This window comes from Rhinolophus hipposideros (genome assembly GCF_964194185.1).
Source record: "Rhinolophus hipposideros genome assembly, chromosome: 19".
Lineage (NCBI taxonomy): Eukaryota > Metazoa > Chordata > Mammalia > Chiroptera > Rhinolophidae > Rhinolophus > Rhinolophus hipposideros.
Genome location: NC_138065.1, coordinates 51,887,133 through 51,907,388, shown reverse-complemented (window position 1 = coordinate 51,907,388; position 20,256 = coordinate 51,887,133). Strand labels below are relative to the sequence as shown.

General features: G+C 43.4%; 1 long non-coding RNA gene across 2 annotated transcripts; it reads right to left on the bottom strand.

Annotated features, from left to right (window-relative positions):
* Positions 1-2,023: 2,023 nt before the first annotated feature.
* On the bottom strand, positions 2,024-20,165 carry LOC308487753. 2 transcript variants are annotated; one of them, XR_013991747.1, is made up of 4 exons: positions 19,903-20,165; positions 11,305-11,363; positions 10,595-10,777; positions 2,024-5,793 (listed from the first exon to the last, which is right to left on the bottom strand). It is a non-coding gene; the product is annotated as an uncharacterized lncRNA (long non-coding RNA). The 2 variants fall into 2 exon arrangements; XR_013991748.1 differs by having other exon boundaries at positions 3,057-5,793; positions 10,631-10,777.
* Positions 20,166-20,256: the final 91 nt, after the last annotated feature.

Below are 20,256 nucleotides of genomic sequence, written 5' to 3'. Positions count from 1 at the left end.
CAGCCAGCATGAGCTTCTGTTTTGAGTCACTGATAGACAGAGATGGTCTGTTACTGAGGCAGAACTTCACTTATCCTGACTGACTGACACACTGACACAGCAATGGTCTCCATTTCTTTCTGTTCTCATCACACTTTATCTACATAAATATAGTTTTTATGTGGACAGAATCATAGTATACACCTCCTTTTCTTTGTTCAACACTTTTCAAACATTATATTGTAACCGTTTTCTCAGCTTTTTCATGAACACCATATGTATCATTTCAATAATTATATAATAGTCCATCATATCAACATGTAATTATTATTTCTCTATTATTTAAGTTGTTTCTGTTTTTTTTTTTCCTACCACAAATAATGCAGCTGTAAGTATCTTTGCACATGTAGCTCTTTTGTTTTTCAAAATTATTTCCTTGGGATAAAGGAAAGACATAGTTCGTTCCTTTCCATTTTGTAGTAAAGTATTTTTTCAGTCAAATTTACAGTACTCTTTTCTTTAAATTGGTGCAGGAATTTTAGTACAAATGAAATCGAGAAAAGATTGCCAGGTTTTACCCTTTGTCATTTGTTGAAGTTATAGTGCTAATTGGTTCAAAAGATAATGTGCAGAATATTTTGAAGCCATGTCCAAAAAGATATGCTTTTGAAATACAAGGATATGAAAACCTGACACCCTGATAAAATGAACTGCTTGAGCATAGCATTTTGTATAATACTTTCTGTAACTGACTCAAAGTGATACAAGTGTGCCCTGAAGGCCGCTGAATTGTTTTTGCAGAGATTCACGCTGAATGAGAGCAGCAGTATTTCTATGGGCCCTTTTATTGGTGATAAACGTGTTGGCACAACATTAATCCTTAGGAAAACCAGCCTGGCTACCCTGCCAAGAAACAAAAAACTTCTTTCTTCACCTTACATGGGTCATTTTGAGGAATAAAGCAATTTTATGTCCTCTAACGCAGACTGTATATCTGAGCTTGTCTTCCACTTTTATATTCTCCATATTTTATATTTATCTAACACTTTTTTCCAGGGCACTGAAAGTGCTTCTTAGATCTTATCCCATAAATGCTTTGTAGAATGATGAAGTCAGCACTTTACACAAATATTTGAAATGTCCAGAGCCACCATTTGTAAAATTTTCAATTTGGCTAAGGTTTTTTCCTCCTCCTTTCCGTCTCCTCTTTCTTTCTCTTCCTCTCACCTCATGCCTTATTTTTTAAAATTAGTTTCAGGTGCACAAAGCAACATAATAGACATTTATACCCCTCACAAAATGATAACCCCCCAATCTACTACCCCTCTGACATCGTATATAGCTGTTCCAATACCATTGACTATCTTCCCTATGCTGTACGTTACATCCCATGAATCTGTGTGTGTGTGTGTGTGTGTGTGTATTTGACATTAAATATTATTCTACTTCAGCTTCAGGTGTACAACGCATTGGTCAGGCATCTACACAATCTATGAAGTGACCCCTCTGATAAGTTCAGTGCCCATCTACACCCTACATAATCTTTACAACATTACTGATTATATTTCCCAAACTGTATTTCATATCTCCGTGGCTATATTGTAACTACTAATTTGTACTTTCTAATTCTTTCACCTTCTCTCCTATCCCTATCACTTCCCATCTAGCAGCCATCAGTTTCTTTTTAGTTTCAGTGACTTATTTTTAGTCTGTGGGACTGAGAGAGAAAACACCACAACCAACACCCTGGCAATAAGAATGAGTGCTGCATGGAGAGGTGGGGCTCCTTTCTTTCCCTAACACGCCCTGATTTATGAGTGTCAGTTACAGGCCAGGCATGGACTGACATTTTGAAGTTGTGTAGGGATACACATAAACACATCAGTCTCATAAAACAGAACGGACGTATCATTAAACAGTACCATTGTAAGAGAACAAAAGACTGAAAAGACAAAAAAAAAGGTCTACGTCTCTAAACAAAAAAGTTCTGGTAGGTTCTGTCCTATTGTGGAGAAGAGAATGTGGCAGAAAAACCCATTGTTTTGAGAAATAGAAGACATTTTATTCGAAAGTCATTTTTCATTAAGAGACACACACACACACACACACACACACACACACACACACACAAAACTGTGTTCTTTAGAGGCCAAGCTCTAAACGAGTTTTGTGCCACCCACCCCAGTTGTTCTCATCAGCTGACAGACACCACAGTGGCTGTCAAGCAGACCTGGATTAAAATCTTGGGGTTTACTCCTTTTGTGACTTTGAGAAAAATCACCTTGTCCTTCCAAGTCAGTGACCTTCTCACTGATAGAGTGAGAACACCAATAACGCACATTCCCAAGGGTCAAATGAGAAACTGTCCATTGAAGATATTTTATAAATTAAACAATAAACCAGCTCCTAACAAACCAGCATCCATCTCCATGAACTGAAAACAAGATCGAAAAGGGGTATCATTAGCTAATTCAGGTATCATTTCTAAGCTAAAAGGAACTTGACCGTCATCGAGTGTCAGTAAGAAGAAAAGGAAAAGATTGGGCCATCAGAGCTGTTGGGAATGAACGTAGGGTAAGGTCAGCCTTGAGATGAGGGCTCTGGACGGGGAGGGGCTTTCCCTGAGCTGCTGCGGAGCCAGAGCAAGATGGTTCTGTGGAGGCAGAAGGATGACTGAGTCAGGCCCGTAGACATACAATAGAGAAATAACCTGTCAGCAAATTCAGGGTGTGGCAAAGGTATTGGATGTCAGAAGGGATAAACAAAGTCTTAATTTGTTGCCTTGCGATTCTCATGTCCTCCCCGTGCCTCTGCCCAAAAAAGGCACACACAGGCTCATACAGGCTTCCTGGGAAAATTCCCCAAGTGGCAGGCAGGCCAACCGGTGATTGGAAGGTGGTCCTGGGGAGAACAGGGCAGGGAGTGCTTAGCCAGCAATCCTTTTCATTTGCTCGCTGTGTGAGCATCAAGCCAGGCTGACTTCACCTATAACGTGTTAAGCCTTTTCGAGAACATAGCCTCCTGTTTCTGTATGTTTGTGGCAGAGAGCAGGTATATAAAACGCAAACATTATATTACATCTCTAAATTATCGGTTAACCATAGAGCATTTATTTTAGACTGTTAGTACCAAACATTAAACTGTTTATAGGTACTAGCTGAACACCGATGGATATAATTAAAATTCATTACAAGATTATATTTTATTAGATTATTAGATTTAGATTATCTTCTCTAATTTGCTTGGTATAGAGATTACATTCTGTTTATTTTCCATATGACACTCACTATGTTTACACATTCATTCATACTCTCATTCATTAATCATTTATTAATTAACTCATCAATTTTTGTTGAGTGTGTGCTGTGTGCTAACACTGTTCTCGACCCCAGAGGTATGGAAATAAAATATGAACCAGCCATTCCCTGGAGGATCTTCCTGCTGAGTGGGGGAGCAGGGGGGTAAGTTTCCCATATCATCACCGCCTCATCGTGGCTGATAGGAGAAAGAGGATGAGTTGGCAGGAAGGGTTCTCTGCAGCAGGTGACACCAAAGCTGGATACTGAAGGATGAGTAGCGCTTACCTGGGGTCAGGTATTCTAGGCAAAGGGAGCAACAGAGAATTGAAAGTGGAAGCGCTGGCTTCTACGGGAGGAGTGGAGAAAGATGTCTGCACAGGTTTACAGTGGTCAATTGTTCCAGGTACTGTCACCGTGTAACACATTAGCCACAAACTTAGAAGCTTCAAAGGACCATTTTTTAAATGTTCACTGATTCTGTGGTTCAGATAGGAAAAATGACACTGCCTGCTTCACCATCATCTCTCTCATGAAAATGCTGCTTTCGTGTGGGTCCCTGCACGTGCCCTGGGCTGTTGACAGTGTGCTGACTTCAGGAAATTGGACATTGCACGTGGGAGCTTGGGCCTCCAAAATGAGTGTCCCAGTGAATGACCAGCTGCATTACTTTTGAGGACCTCGCTTCACAAATCACGCATTCACTTCCACCACATCCTGTGGGTTACAAGTGATTCACAAGCCCACCCAGATTCAGGGGGAGCAGGTATTATACTTTCAATTCTAGAATTCTAGTTGATTCTGTCCCCACCTCGCAAGAGGACAAATACCAAAGAATCCGTGTTGATCCACCATGCCCATCATGAAAGGGGCTGACAAATGAGAGTCATCAAGAGGGATTCTGAAGTTGGAGAGTCAAGGGTTTTCATTCCGGTTCTACCACGTGCTGGACAATGCATCTCCCTTGAGCCTCTTTCCTTGTCTGATAATATGGCAGTGCAAGAGCTTCTCATATGTGCTGGGGCTGAGGCATCTCAGCACAGAGGATGAGGGGCTGGTCGTCCTCGTAAACGCTTGATCAGAGCTGAATGTTAAGAACTGTTAGGAGGCAGAATCAGGATGAAAGTTGAGAGCGGGACCCTCACTTCCAGCATTTATGTTGTACTAGGGTAGGGAGCTGTGTTTAAGGGTGGAAAGCCAGCTGAAGGAGGGGAGGCTTTTTATTTTGTGTTTTGTGAAAATACTTCTACATGGAAGAATCGATAAACTGAGAGCAAGCCATGGTGTGAATGTAGCAGTGTGTGAGGCGCACAAGGAGAGAGACAGAGGCCTTTTCCTGCTATCTCTTTGCCCAGGACTGTGGGCAGGAAGTGTGGAGGGATCCCCAGTGTCTCCTGTGCAGATGGTCAGACACCAGCATGTGGATACCACCCTGCTAGAAAGAGCAAGCCAGGCTCTCAGCCTACGAGGGCAGAACAGACTTCGCTGTGGTAATTCTGAGATGCCACTGGAGGGCGGGAAATGTTTCTGATTTGGCCCTGATGCCTCTTTCGGGAAATTTGGTGTTTCTGTGCCCCTTGCTCCAACCCCTGGCAGCTCCGCTTGTTCAGTGATCCCCCTTGGTGACACCTGGAATGGACTTGGGGACTCTGCGCTCCTTCCTGACAGAGCAGCTTTTCCTGTCTATGGTTTACAGCCATAGCCGTTTGGGAGCCCAGCGGTCCTTTTGCATCTCAAAGAGTTCCAGTCTATTTTAATCACGGCACAGTTCTTTAGACAGCACAGCTCTCTCAACAACTTAGCTTCTTATGCGTGTAGCTCCAGGCAGCTCCAAGTACAACAGCCATGGCCGCAGCCTTCTCTACACATACTTCCTAAGTTGCTGTATTTCTCTTATTTCCAACCCCTACCCCTACCCCAACTCACACTGACACATACTTCTACCTCCTGTTTCTCTCCTTCTCTCTCTTTCCCACCCCGGTCTTGAGTGAACTTCAAGTTCTTCGTCCTGTCAGATGTCAATGACACCCTGAGCTTTTAGATTCAACAGCAAGGATTCCCCCTGACAGCCTAATCCATTTCGGGGCTTCGGCAGTGGGTGTGATGGCTGCATCCTTTGTTTGATGCTGCTCCCAAGACTGAGTTTTAATGAACCTTTGTCACTCAGACAACTTCCCAGTTGTATATTTTATTCATTGGGTAAAGAAGCAGCATGACTTCCTTTCCTTTAAGTCCCCAATGTTTGGAGTCTCTGTATTCCTTGTTGATTTCACGATTTACTAGCATTTTCATGCCATTTTTGTACAAATTCTGTAGTTTGAACAGTCTGATGTAGAGCAACACCAGAAACAGCAGCGACAGTGGTTATAGCAATTACACCCATAACAGCTGGAATTAAAAGTCCAATAAATTTTTTAGTTCTTCCCGTGGTTGACTGTCAGGCTGGTCTTCGGCGCGTTGTTCATGATATGGTGTGTAATACATCGACTGGGCACCCACGAAGGATGTTCTCTCCGTCCTGGAGAAACACAAGCGTAACCTCGCCCCCATGTTAACAAGGTTTTTGACTGTTATTGATTAGTTTGAATATCTTTTCACCAAATGGGCACATTCTCTAAGGCCTTCGGACTATGGAGATTATTAAAATGTCTTTCTGCAGCTGTGCGCCCAAGGTGTGGCTCTGTTTTACTGTTAGAGCCAGAAGAATTCAAAAAATTTAAAGTAAACATGGCTTTGGCCAGTTGTACTTGTGGAGGATCCTTATTGTCTCCCCCCTTCTGTTTCTGAAGCTGTTTTTTAAGGGGACAATTAGCACGTTTTACAATAGCCTGTCTTTGGGGATTATAAGGGATCCCTGTGGTACGATTGATTTTCCACTGTGTACAAAATTTTGTGAACTTATTACTGGTATAAGCAGGGCCATAATCTGTTTTGATGGCTCGAGGAAGGCCCATAATGGAGACACAGATATGTCCGGCTGTGGGAATGTCCGGCCGTTTTGCCGCTTTGAGTGGTGGCCGAGATGAAACCAGAGGAGGTATCGACAGTGACATGAACAAAAGATAAATGTCCAAACGAAGGGACATGAGTTACATCCATTTGTCAGATAGTATTAGGAACTTGTCTTTGGGGATTAACCCCTTCAGGGCACTCTTGAGAAGCATTGAGAATTCGGCAGGTTGGGCACGTTTGAACTATATGTCTGGCCTGTTTATAAGTAATAGGAAAACGAGCCCGAAGGCCAGCAGTGTTTGTATGGGTTAAAGAATGAAATTTAATTGTCTTAGTAACCAAAACATTAGCAATTAATGAACCAGCGACAGCACTGTCATGCGTCAGTGGTCCCGGTAAGGAGGTGTGAGCACCTATCTGAGAAATAAAAAAATAGATGTTGTCGGCTTCTGACAACTTGTTGGAGTTGATTAAAAAGACACTGGAGAAACGGGTTTGAGTTGTTAGACAGTAACACCGTCTCAATGTTTTGTACTGTGTGAACTACATAAGCCGAATCAGAGACAATATTTAGAGGTTTAGTATAATCCTGTAAGGCAGTTAGCACAGCAACTAACTCTGCTCTCTGTGCAGAGGTGCAATTAGTTTGAATGACTTGGTGATTTATTTCACTCGCCTGAAGGCTGGGAAACATGTCCATGGTACATCCAAACGTCATTGTCATGCTGGTCAGTTTGCTTTTAGCCCATGATGACTGCATTGGATGCAGAAAATTCCTACACAGTAGTTGTGGGTTCCCCTACTAATTCCGCCATCATCTCTGTAATCTACCATTACCCGGAGAGCTATGAACCAGTCCAACACACAGGAAGTAATTCAAGGTCTACTGTTCTCGAGATTGGGAACCAAGAAAGACCATCTGAGCAGGAAATGTCATCAGGCTCCCTCCTTAAACAGACAAATCCCTTACTGGTAACAATACAAACCTGCCTGACCCCAGGGCATTCTACCTCTACCTAACCTCTTGCCTTCATGTGGGTCTACCCCATGTCCCATCCACTCTCTGCCACACGCTTTACTGCTCATCCGCACTCCAGCCCTGACAACTTGAGGTGAACCAGACATGTGGCACGAGACTCACTCCCCCCTTCTCAGTCCTTACTGTTCCTAATTCTTGGCCCTTATTTTTAGCCCCCAGCCCATGTGTGGTTGCCTCATGTGCCCTCTCGTTTGGGCGACCTTCAAAGCTCCCTTTCTGGTTATTTTGGACATTAGCTTTCTAGCAGTTTTATTCTGTTCTTTCCTTCCTTACCCCACTCCCTCCACCCCCCAAGGAAGCTCAGAACTTCACAAAATATAGCTTTCTGGAGTCTCTTCAGGAAAGGATAGACTGTTCAACGTTCAACAAAACATACAAACCTTTTCAAAGTTGAAAATAAACGTATAAATAATATAAACCAGAGCATCAATGTTTGGTTTAAACACATCTGAGAAGCTACCTCCATAGGAGGGCTAACTATGAATAGTCAGTCATGTAATTTGGATAAAAGCAGTTTCTCTTCTTTTCCCGGAATGGGTATGTCTGTGGCTTATGAAACTGTAAAATTTGTTCAAATTGGAGAGAGAGTTGGAAAGAGACCACCAGGGCAGCAGCAGGTGGGAAGTAAAGGCCTTGTAGGAATCTTTCTGGCAACTTGTCGTCATTGCTGAGATGGGCACACCGCTGCCACCTGCTGGCAGTATTCTGACTCACAGAGGCGGCTTTCCAAGGTCAGCAAGTCCTTTTAGCAGTTCTACTTGCAAAATTCAGTTTATGCAACGCACCCTATTCGTTCCATCTAATTCCATCAATTAGCACAAATCTAGGGCCGATGGGTGACAACAAACCATACAGACAAAAACCGAGACTTCGAACTTTCTGAGATGATACCGGGACAAGCTCATTCTCCAAATTACGGACTTCTGCCTTTTCATGCCTGCAGTCCAGTGCACAGGCCGAGGTCCGCAGAAGCCCACGCGCCTGAGTAACCGGATGGACAGCAGGACTGCAGCCATACGCCAAGGGCACGGGGCGACTTAACACTTGTGAAGTACTTATTTCTGGAATTTTCTATTTATTATTTTCAAACCTTGGTTGACCGCAGGTAACTGAGACCGTGGGAAGCAAAATCATAGATGGGGGCGGGAAACTACTGTAAAATATTTCTCCAAAATTATTTATATGCTGCTCTTTAAAAAAATAATATAAGCGTAGCTGAGGTCATCTGGATGCCCAGTGACCAAATTTGTTTGTATTCACGACTGCGTTAGTGCCAAACCGAACTGGATTTCAATTGTCTCAGAACAACAGAAGAGGATTGAATGGGTAAGTGATAAGCAACTAAGCGAAGGCTAATCAAAGGTTTTATAGTATTAATAGTTTAAAGAGAGAAAAGTAAAAAAGAGATTAAAAAAATCAACTTATCACTCAGCACGTAGTGACGGAGCCATGCCAGGGCCAAAAGGACTAGTTTATACCATGTTCATACTGAAGCCTTTTCCTTCGGTCAGATTACTGTTAGTTTTGTTTGTATTTCATTTTCAAATTTGCTTTTGAAGTTATGTAAGATCTTTACGTAATTTATATCTGGTTTTAATGTTTGCACGTTTTAAGCAATCATATCATTAAAATAATTTAAGTCTCTTAAAGGACATCTACCAAGACTATTTATTAAAGCACTGTTTATAATTCAAAACGCTGCCAACATCTCAAATCCCAAGTACGTATCTATACGATACTCGTTACACAGATATGGTGCGGCCACCCAAAGGAACACAGTACAGCTGAGGGGAAAAAGCATAAGGTAACCTCTCTGTACCGATATGGAGGAATCTAGCATACTCATGAAATAGAAAAAAGTACAGAACCGCGTAAATAATATAAGGCCTTATGAGTAAGAAAGGGGTAAGAATAAGAATATACCAACTTGAATTGCGAGACGAGTGATTGGTTCTGCCCAGGAAGCAGAGATTGGCTTTATGGAAGGTGACAAAATGGGCAAACTCCCCGACTTGGCATGGGTGCCGCCCCCACCCCCACCTCACCCTACCAGTATCTCACAGTGTCTCGCCAGTCTGTTCTCTGCTATCCAAAAGAAGGCAGAGACCATCGTAAGTGCTCTATACACATTTCCTCAGTGAATGAAAAAAAAGGATTCCAACCACTAAGGGTTTCAGAAGAAGCAAAATTGCCATCACTAAAGAGATGAAAGGAAGGTGAACCCCACTGAGCGAAGTCACATCTGGGACACATTTTTTAAAGCGCTCTCTCAGCCACGTATAATTACGGAGTGTTGAGTACTCTGGGGCAGGTAGGAAGGGCCACGCACTTGCCTCAAAATAATTCAGTGCTGTAGGTGTTTTTCTCATGTGACAAGAATATTTCTTTTCACGGCTGACAACTGTTCACATTTTCCCACCGTGAGGTTACCCTGGTTGTGTGCCTTGTCATTTTCTCTCTCCCGCAGAGGTAAATCCCGTCTATAAAAGTGTGCAACCATAATCCCACGAGCTTCGCGAAGACAGCTTGACAGTTTTGATTGAGCAGCATATTTAATAGCTCAAGGGTTAGCTGATAAAGAAGTAACTAAGAGAAAACATATTTCAGAAGTGGCTAGAAATTCTTCCCATTGTAGTTTGCTCACTATGAAGGTAGGACCTACGAAGGAAGGTCTCTTTAAATCTAGAGATAAATATTCGAGATAATTAGCTCCTGGGCCTTTTCAAAAATAAGCTAAAGATAAATCTGAGCTTGAACCCACTGAATACAATTAATGACAGTTAAATCTCAGTGGCCTGGTTCCTAGATTTTTGTAATTTTAGAAAAGCTGGCATGAAAAGATCAGAAAGTGCTAGAGTATGTTGAACTTCAAAGCACTGAATTCTCTCAGTGTTTACGATTGAGGCTGTGGGCCTACAATATTCCAGACTCTGTCCTTGGCCCCGGGCTACAAAGATAACTAAGAAATGGCCTCTGCCTTCAAGAAACTTACAATTTATGGCAAATGAAATTGTAGTTTTATTTGTATAATAATTATTCAAAATTGAGGGTCGCTGGAATATCACAGACTTATGTGGAGACTAAATACGGTTGAAAGAGGTGTGTCTGGGTGCCAAGGTGACAGGGGTAGACCTCTGATGATTAATTTATGTTTTACTTGACTGGACCACAAAGTGATCAGATATTGGTTAAACGCTATCCCGGGTATGTCTGTGAGGGTGCTTCTGGATGAGATTCACATTGGTCAACTGAGTAAAGCAGAGTGTTCTCGCCAGTGTGGGTGGGCCTCCTCCAATTCTTGGGGCTCCCAGAGGAAGGGAAGACTTACTCTGTCTCTGCCGGATGTTGGAGCCGGGATACTGACCTCTTCCTGCCTTCAGATGCAGACTCAGACTGGAACTGAAACCATTGGCTCTCCAGGTTCTCAGGCTGGAACGTCCACTATTGGCTCCTCTGGGTCCCTAGACTCAGACTGGAACGATGGCGTTGGCTCTCCTGGGTCTCCAGCTTGCTGGCAGCAGAACATGTGACTTGTCAGCCTCCATTACAATCTGAGCAAATCCCCTATTCTCTATCTATCTATACATACATGTATATGTATAATTTATAGGTATAATTTATCCTATTCAGTCTGTTTCTCTGGAGAACCCAAACTAATACATCCGGCTTTTAAATCTAAAGATTTCAACAAAACTTTACCATGTAAACATACACAAGTTCATTCCATCAAGTTTATCAAACAACATAATATCCTATCCACTGATTATACGATCTATTTTTTACTTCTATTTTTATTATAATGTTTAATTAGTTTATTCACAAAATAGCACTTAATTTGATTAACCAAAGTCAAATCATGTAAGATAAAGCCCTAGCCGGGAAATAAGCCCTAGCATGATTTTTCAGGATGAAAGCCCTAATGAGTCTTTTGGAGGAAAAATTAATATAAGACCCAGATTTATTTTCAGGGAAACACGGAAGTAGAAAAGAAATTACGGAATGTAGGTTCCAAAACAAATTCCCAGTCCCATCACTTACAGTCTCTGATCCCTTGGATAAGTTATGGAATCATACATGATAAGCCTCAGTTTCTTCATCTGTAAGAATGGAAAAATGATATCTCACAAACTCGACATAATTCATTTCAAACTGCCAAATACTCTACCTGCCTAGCCTGTAATAAATGCCCAATAAAGTGCAGAGGGGAAAAATATCCCTTTAATGGTTAATTGACTATTTCTCCCTACCCCCTACCCTATGATGACAGATATTCCCACATCTTATTCCAGCATTTCCCTCCCTGGAATACCATATAATCCTCTATAAATGGTACAATTTCAAGATTATTTGAAAGTAGGACTAGCCTTAACACAGGTTGTCACCCAATGAAATGCTTCATCTCAACCCTTTATTTCTGAACCCTATTAATTCCTTACCAACAACGCACTCCACACTTATTCCAGCTGACAGCCCATGATGCTTCTGTTTTAAAATGACGTTTTATGTGTAAAGTTTATGAAAGTTATTTGAAAAATGAATTACATCTGCCAATTCATCCCAAATCTCCTTTGCTACATTCAAAAATCAAAAAACAGAGAAGCATTCTTGTGTTTCTAAGTGTGGCATTTAAAGTTTGCATTATCAACATGTTAATATGGCATCACAGTGCTGAAGAAAGAACGAAAACTTCCTGTCTCCTAGACTTACTATTTAATAACCAGCAAGGACAATGACAAATGTGTGGGCCACTGGAAAAGGGACTCTTCGAGCTCCAGTCCCAGCTGCCACTCATTTTAATAAATCTACAACTTGAACCCCAGTGTTTTACATTTCAGACATGAACAGTCTGATGAATTCAAGCCAATATGCAATACTCTACAGGATGAATATTTACAATGAGAAATTGTTTTAATTCCTTCTTAATTTCCGTCACTGAAACAATTATGATCAGTGAATGTATTCTTGTTAATGATCCCAGAATTCCATTAGATGAGAATAGAGGCTTATTTTTATATCAAAAACATTCCATCTTAGAATTTCCTTCTTTATAACGTCGAAGTCCAAGTTTCGGCCCTTGGGAATTTGAGAATGGATGTTCTGTGTCTATTTGGCTCTTTCTCTCTCTTTTTTTAATTTAGGAGATTACTCTATTTCCTTTCTAGCCTAGAATGGTTTTGTGGTATAGTTAATTGTTATTAATATTTAAACATATTCTTAATAGGCTATCCCTAATGAGTAATACTTTTTAGAAAACATGTTGTCCCTAAGGTATTTCCTGCATGAAGAAAATAAAAATTGCATAAATTATCTGGAATGATGTGAAAAATCTGAACCTTTAACCATCTAGTAAATGGCAACATTTCTCCCTTATTTTAAATAATATCATTGGTTCTCTGTCCCCTGTACACCCTTAAAATCATTAATGACTCCAAAAGAATTCCTTATGTGAGTTACGTGTATTAATATTTACCATATTAGAAATTAAAACTGAGACATTTAAAAATATTTACTTGTTCATTTAGGAGTAACAATAATAAACCTATTAACACAACATGATTTATGAAGAATAGTTATCTTTTTCAGAACAAAGACATTTTAGTGAAAAAGTGGCATTACTTTTGCATTTTGCAAATCTCTTTAGTGTCTGGCTTGACAGAAAACAGCTAAATGCTAATATCTGCTTCTGGATTCAATCTGTTTCAATATGCTTTTTCACTGACGTTTCTGAAGGAAATGCAGCCTCATTCAGTTATAGCTGGGGAAAAAGGAGCACATTTTAATAGGCTCTGAAGATAACTGTGGCACTTTCTTTTTGATATTAAAACAAAACTTGACAAGTGTAGTGTCTTACCCTGGAACTGCCTCAACGGATTTTTTGTAGTCTTTTTTATTTTATTTTCTTTTTTTACTTTTTGTAGTCTTTTTACACTAAAATCCTTTGGTCTATCCTGCACTTTGAACACGTCTTTTCACCATGCATGACTTTGTAGCACCATGTACTGCTCACTTAGAAAATACTGGTCTCCTGAGTTGTTCAGATTTCCCAAACATTGACATTCTATTATCCTACAACATCTAAGAATCGCATTTCTCATCAGAAACACCTTGAAGTATTGGGAAGCCAGCAAGCTGAAAGTAGCGAGTACAATTTTCCAATATTCAAATTTTTTGCTTGAATGCTCTAATTTTATCATCGACAACAAATGCCGTCAGTTGTTTTCCTTGAAGAGACAGACTTACTTCGTCCATTTTGTTTTTAGAAATGTCTGACAAATACCCAAGTCAAAATAACCGGGGTTTATATGTCAGTCATTCTTTCAAATAAAACTGGTGTTCCATGAGAAAAGCCATGAGTTCGGCTTACAACTTAAGCAATTACACAAATGTTTTTCCCCCAGAAAAACCATCATATTTCGGAATGCCCCAAGGTCATTGTTAAGTGGCGATAAAGAATGCTATGGCAACTAGCATTGTGTGGTACCACTGCCTGTGTTTGTCCTTTCACCCACCATTGCTTTCATGCCACTAGTGCAAATGTCACTGCAGTAAAAAAGACAAACTAAATCAATGTAATTATGAAAAGTCCCCCCCACACGCACTCAGACTCTCTGAACAGGGCTCAGGGACCCACCAGAGCCCGGGAACTAGGCTTTGAGAACTGCTCCTCCACTTAATGTTCAGTTTAGACTTAACTTCTGAGGCTCAGGGTTAAAATCCGCTAAAACTTTAGCAACATGGTCTAGTGAGGCTAGAGAAAGGAAGCCCAAACTGAGCGGGTGAAAGGGGACAAGAAAAATGGACCCGATGGGAGGACCCGCCCTTCAACAAGAGGAATTCCAGCGTCCGGTAAAATTCAGACTGTGGCAAGAGTGGCAGCACTGTTATTGGAAGCAGGAATCTGTTTATTTTTAAGACAATCTCAGCCACTGGCTGGGTTATCAAGCTAAGTGACCCCCGGAGGTGCAGTCTGGCAAGAGCTGAGCAGGGTAGTAAGTCTCCAACTGGTAGGCTGAAGTCAAACACAGTGTTCATTGCTAGCAGCAGGTAAGTAATGTGCTAGGAGGTAAACAGATGCAGATACCTAAGCCGTTATGGACAGAACAGACCGGGGACAGATGTTAGTTCAGGGAAGAGGGCAGAGGGTAAACCAATGCAATGCACTTAGTGTGTAGGCTTCTACGGCAGCGAGATTAATAGGAGACCACGCCAGCTGGCGTCTGAGGGAGGCTCAGAATAAGCCTCGTTCCTGGATGAGTCTTGTCTTGCAACTAGGAATGGTAGAGCATGCAGATAGAAAGCTTTAATGAGCTCCATACCCACGTGTACTTGCTTCATTTATTAATCTGGTCATTCTAATGGCTCTAATAATGGATCATATGTGAGTGATATCATTGCTTAGCTATTTTTATGAGTTAACGAGAAGAGTCTAGAAGCTTTCATCAGATTGTAAGTGTTCTGACGTTTCCATGAATTATAAATGTAATTTTGCACACCAAACGGGCTCTCTCTCATGGCTTCTCTTGACATATCCTTTTTGGTCTCCCAAATACTGCTTTCTCCCTTACAGCCCAGGAGCCTTTGATCCCTTTTGTAAGTCTCCAGGCCTGTGAGGGACTCCTTCCCACGTTTCTCCGTATTTAACTTAACACTCAAGTTCGTGTCAAACTCCACCTGTTCCAAGATGCCTCCCTGATCAGCCAGCTCTGCCCCAAGCCATTCCGTGGGACACAGGTGCTAAGGGGCGAAAGAAAGGTTTTGGTCTTTCATTTCTTTGGTCTTTCATTCATTTGTTTTGGTTCATGTCCCCGGGATGGGAACGTTTCCTCTTTTGTAGGAGGATGCCTTTTCTCTCGGTGGCTAGAGAAATAAGTAGGTGACCATTTTTAAGGACAAGTTCACTAATTTCCATAATTGGTATGTGTCTAAAAAGATAAAGTAGCAAAAGTCAGAATAGAAGAATTAATGAAAAATGTTGTCAGTTGAATATAGCTTTCCATTAAGGTAGTCTACGGTAAGCATTTTTAATGCTCACTACCTCTGTCTCCTCCCTCTTTTCCTTTTTCATTTTTCCCCTGAGCGTCCATTGTGGAAGGAACTAAATTTGCTCATCTGCTCTTCAAGAAATGAGAAAGTGAGGCTAGAGAAGTGAGGGGTAATTTCCCTAAAGTCAAAACACTGATCAATAGAAGAGCTGGCATTAGATTCTGGATTTGTCTGATTCTAAAGTCCAGGCTCCTTGTAACATGAAAAAAGCAAAACATACATACATATGTACATACATACATACGTACATACATACATACAACAAATACGATTCTTAATTACTTCTAATAATCTCACCTGAATTTAGAAAATCTGACAGTGTTTTCTTTTTTCTGGTGATGCTACAAATAACAAGTAAGGAAAATGAGTTCGTTCAGAGCTTGCTTCCTGGCTTATTATTGGACTTTTCCCACAGTAGCCATTTCTTGGGAGTACTTTAGGGATGGTGACCTTTCATTGGCACACCCAGCCTTTGTTCAGAGCCCTTGCCCTACCCAGAATGGCCAGCAAAGGGCGCCATCAGCCCTCCCTCACTCTGCAAGGCTGATGATGGCTACAAGTTGCGGGGCCACCTTCCTTCTAGTTTCGAAAGCGCCATCCTCAAACACAATATTCAAGGAGTCGGGGTGCGAGGAGGACATGGAAGAGACCAAGTGGACACTCCAGAGGAAAAAGTGCCATGGTCACCTGGGCTTGGTGCAGGGAGCAGGGGGCAGCATGGGCAAAGGGGCGTGGGTCTGGTGCGGGGGGCGGGGTTCAGTCAGGATGCCTCTTCCGGCCGATATTGTCATGGAAAGGCACTTAATCTACCTGACCCTCAATTTCTCATCATGGGATTCTTGCAAGGATCAAATAAGACATTGGGGGTGAAAGTGGTCTGAAGGGTTAATGCCTGTGTGTGTCTGGGCCACTGGTGTCAGTATGGGGGGGAGGGCCTTGCAGGGGGGATGGGAGAATTTCCAAACACACTGCTCAGTGTTTCCCCTGTGCCACGCAGTTTCAAGAGCTTCACATGCAGGAATGCATCCAAGGTGATCGCACAAAGGCCAGAGAAATACCACTGTGAGTAAAAGAAAAAGAATGAAGCAACCGTCTTTGGGGATGAATAACATCCGACCGGCCATTAGCTGCGTGCATCTGTCCTTCATATTTCAAAGTCTCAATTTTTGTTTTCCAGTAAAGCGGGAATACCAATACCCACTTTGATGCCTACATTATATGAGCGAATCTAATTCTTTCCTCCTTTTCCCCATCTTCTTTTTGCTCTGGTAGTTTCTTTCACACTGTTGACAGAACTGGGGACACAGCTTCAGTCTTTGGGGTGCAGCCTCAGGCCCTACCACCTTACCCTATGGGGGACCACGGCCAGCCGCCGAGCTACCACCCCCGTGGAGGCAAACAGAACGAGGTGAGCAGCTTGTTCATGGTCTGCTCCCGTTAAGTCCTGAGCGTGACAGCACACTGCACTCACCTCAAAACAAGTGATTACATTCTAAGCATCTGCGTTCATAGAATGAGCATCATTCACATCGTTCGAAGGTCTCAGTTTCAAATAAGCCACCTTACTGTTTATCCACTCCCATCTCCTAACTTGTCACATTGGGTGTTGTGATTTTGGGGATTGAAAAACATGGTCGCACTGTTTTTTTTAATTTAAAGTGGCGAAAGAAAAAGAAGCCCTATGGCAGAGATAAAAACCCAGGCTCCCCTTGTCTACGTGTGGAGCTGTCACTGCCCCGACACGCTGCATTTCCCAGCCCCTTCTCATGTAAATGTCACCATGTAACTGATCCTAATCAATGGCATGTAAGCCAAAGAGATGTGTGTTACTTTAGGGACAAGAAAAGGGTGTGCCTTCTCTATTTGCTCTCTCCCCTTCACTCTGGCAGATGAAGAAAACCACAGGCTGGAGGGGTGGCAGAGCCACCAGACAGAAGGAACCTGGATCCCTAAATCACAGTGTGGAGGAGAGTCACCTGTGGGCCAGAAACACCCACAAAGGACTAGTAGTGAATGAAAAATAAATTTTGATTGTTTGAGCATTTATACATTTGGAACTGTTTATACGGAACTGTTTGTTCCGGTAGCTAGTAGTACACTCAGTATTAGAATTATTTTTCTTTCTAGATAAACCTCTAAGTATTCCTTAGTGCTCTGAGGTCCTCTAACCGCACACCTCCTCTCCAGGAACCTTCTAAGCCCTTCCAAGAACTGTCCAGAACAGGGTTTCTTTTACCATTTTATCGAGATCTCCCAGGAATATCTTGAGGCTTTACTGGCACATATCTAAAGTTGAGATTATGTTGTCATCTTCTTCTGAAGTGCCAGCATCCCAGGGAAGAGAAAGATATCAGCAGTGACATGCCATCACCCCATCTGGTTCTCTCCTCCTCCCCTCCCAATCTAGGAGTTTCCTTGTCCACATGTCTGAGAAATTCTACCATGAAACAGCAATTCTCCTTTCCCCTGTCTGAGTGTCCCCATGGGAGCCAACGTTGGGAGCCCTAACTCCCAGGTTGCCTGTTCTCACAGTCTCAATTAGCTATTGCCACAAAAATGCCACATAACCATCCACCCTGAGACTCAGTAGCTTCTCCTGTTCACAGGATGGCTGTGTAGCACAGGTGTCATTCTGGAGCCCAGGCTGGAGGGGCAATGACTACCTGGGCATGTTTTTGTCATGGCTCCCAGAGGTGCAAGTGGAAACCTGTGACCTGTAGGAGTTACACAATCACTTCCACCCATATTCCATTGGCCAAAGCATGTCACGTGGCCTGGCCAAGGGCAGGGACACTGAAGTACACTGCACACACGAGACCTCAGCTCACAGCACTCCATCACAGCAAGGTGTACTACCACGGGGACACGAGGCATCAGGACCAATAATTCAATCTACCTCAGTCCCTGAGGAATGGAGCTAGGCTGACCCCAGGGCCATGCAGTCTCTGCTGCCTGTCAGAAACGTGTACTCACCAGGAGACATTACAATTCACTGGGTGAATTGTAGGTGTTTTGTGGGGCATGGCCTTTTAAAAATCCCTATGGCTTGTCTACTGCAATAATTCAAGAGGAGGGAAGATGGAGTCTTTCCGTTAGCACCATTAAAGAACTATTGTGTTGATTCCTTACGTACTCTGCTTATATTTATTAACCAACCAGCCACCGACAGAAATCCATCCTCCTACAGTGTCAAAGCCTCAAGGACTACTAGCTCCTGTCACTCGCTATTCAGACTAAGATGAAATCTTCCTGAGAATGGAATTGCTGAATGACAGGGCTGAGGGGACACTCGGACAACACCTGTTCAACTGATCTTTCTGAAGACAAGGAGACCCAGGCAGAGATCAGTGACGTGACCTGACTCACAAAGCCACTTACACAAGGATTTACTCCAGCACTCTGTTCCTACGACTGTCTTGTTGGGAATTATGGATTTGTGCAAAGCTGGGTCCCATGACTATACGTGAGATCACGTGGCTGTGGGTTCCAAGTCAAGGATTCGGGTGGGTCACCACTGGTTGGCCTCTTGCCAGGGAAAACCTAAGCAAAGCTCCGTGAGAACATGAGGCCTCTCAGAGAGGCCCTAACATAATTCCTCTTTGGTTAGCTCATAACCCGTCTTCATACTTTTTTTGTAAGAAGGTGAGTTGCCAGTGATGCCCTCCCCCCCGCTCTGCCTCCTTCCTGACACCCCCCTCACCTTTCCATCTCAACCAGCCATTTCCTCAGAAAAGTTAAGACAGGAATGTCAATCACTGTGAGCTAACATGTCACCCCTGCTCTCAAAATGCTAATTTTACACACAAGAAGAGCTGTTCGTTTAGACAAAAATTTCTAACACCTCCTCTCTCCCAGATTGAATGTTCTCCATCCATGGAGGAGGAGACCTTCTCAGGTCTTGGTTGTCTGCCATAATTACACTTCAAAGATGTCGGTCATACTTTACGTATGAAGAGCTCCACAGCAGCCTCTCCAGTGGCAGGGAGAAGTAAAATTCATGTCTAAACACAGTAGAAATGGCCACAAAAACTTGGCAGAGAGATCCTTCCCACAGGCACTCAGGTCTCAGGGATAGTCTGAAAAGTGTGACAAAACTCTCTCCTCCACCAAATTTTAGATGGGCTTCCGCGAGCCCTCTTCTCCACTAGGCCTCTGTCTTGGGCGCACACGTACACTCTTGTCCCAAGCCTACCCAGCCCAGTTTTAGCAAGAATCCTGCTAAGTCAGTTTAGAGAGGACCCCCACCCGCGTCCCCACACCTTGATAGCTGTCTGACCAACCTGGCCTGCACACGCAAGAATCCTGTTCAATCTGTGCAGCAGGAAACCCTCTACCTGCCTGTCTCCTCTTAGTAAATCTCCACCCACTGACCCCGTCGCTCTGTTCACGGGCTGTAATTCTCCAACTAGTCTTTGCTGCATTCAGTGAAGCGCGACATCTGGACACCTATCTCAACCATCCCAGATGAAGTCCTCCTTTGCATTTTAACAAGCGTCAGAATAACCGTGTTCTTCCTTTAACGCCTTTCCACCCCAATCCCAAACCCGGAATCTTGTCGTGGAACGAGAAGGGCCTCCGGGCTTCTGCACTCACTTCTGCACTGCCCACAGAGCTGCAAGCAAGCCGCGCTGCAACGCTGCGGAGGGGGTCCTTCTGGACGCCGCGTTCGCGAGACTCCACGCCGGGGCGTCACCGGGCAGCGACTCCACAGCCCGGGAAGTTCCTTCCCCGCGCCCAGTGCGAAGTGGTGCACGCACGCGAGCGGGGACACGCGCGGGGGCGTCCCGGACCCCACGCGCGGCCCCCCGCGGCCCCGCGCGGGGCGGTTGTGCGCGAGCATTCCTCGCAGCCGGCGCGGCGCCCCGGGTGCGCACCGCTGGGGAGCGCCCGTGAGCACAGGGGCGTGTGCACCCAGGTCACCCTCGGTGAAAAACACCGCGCGGGGCT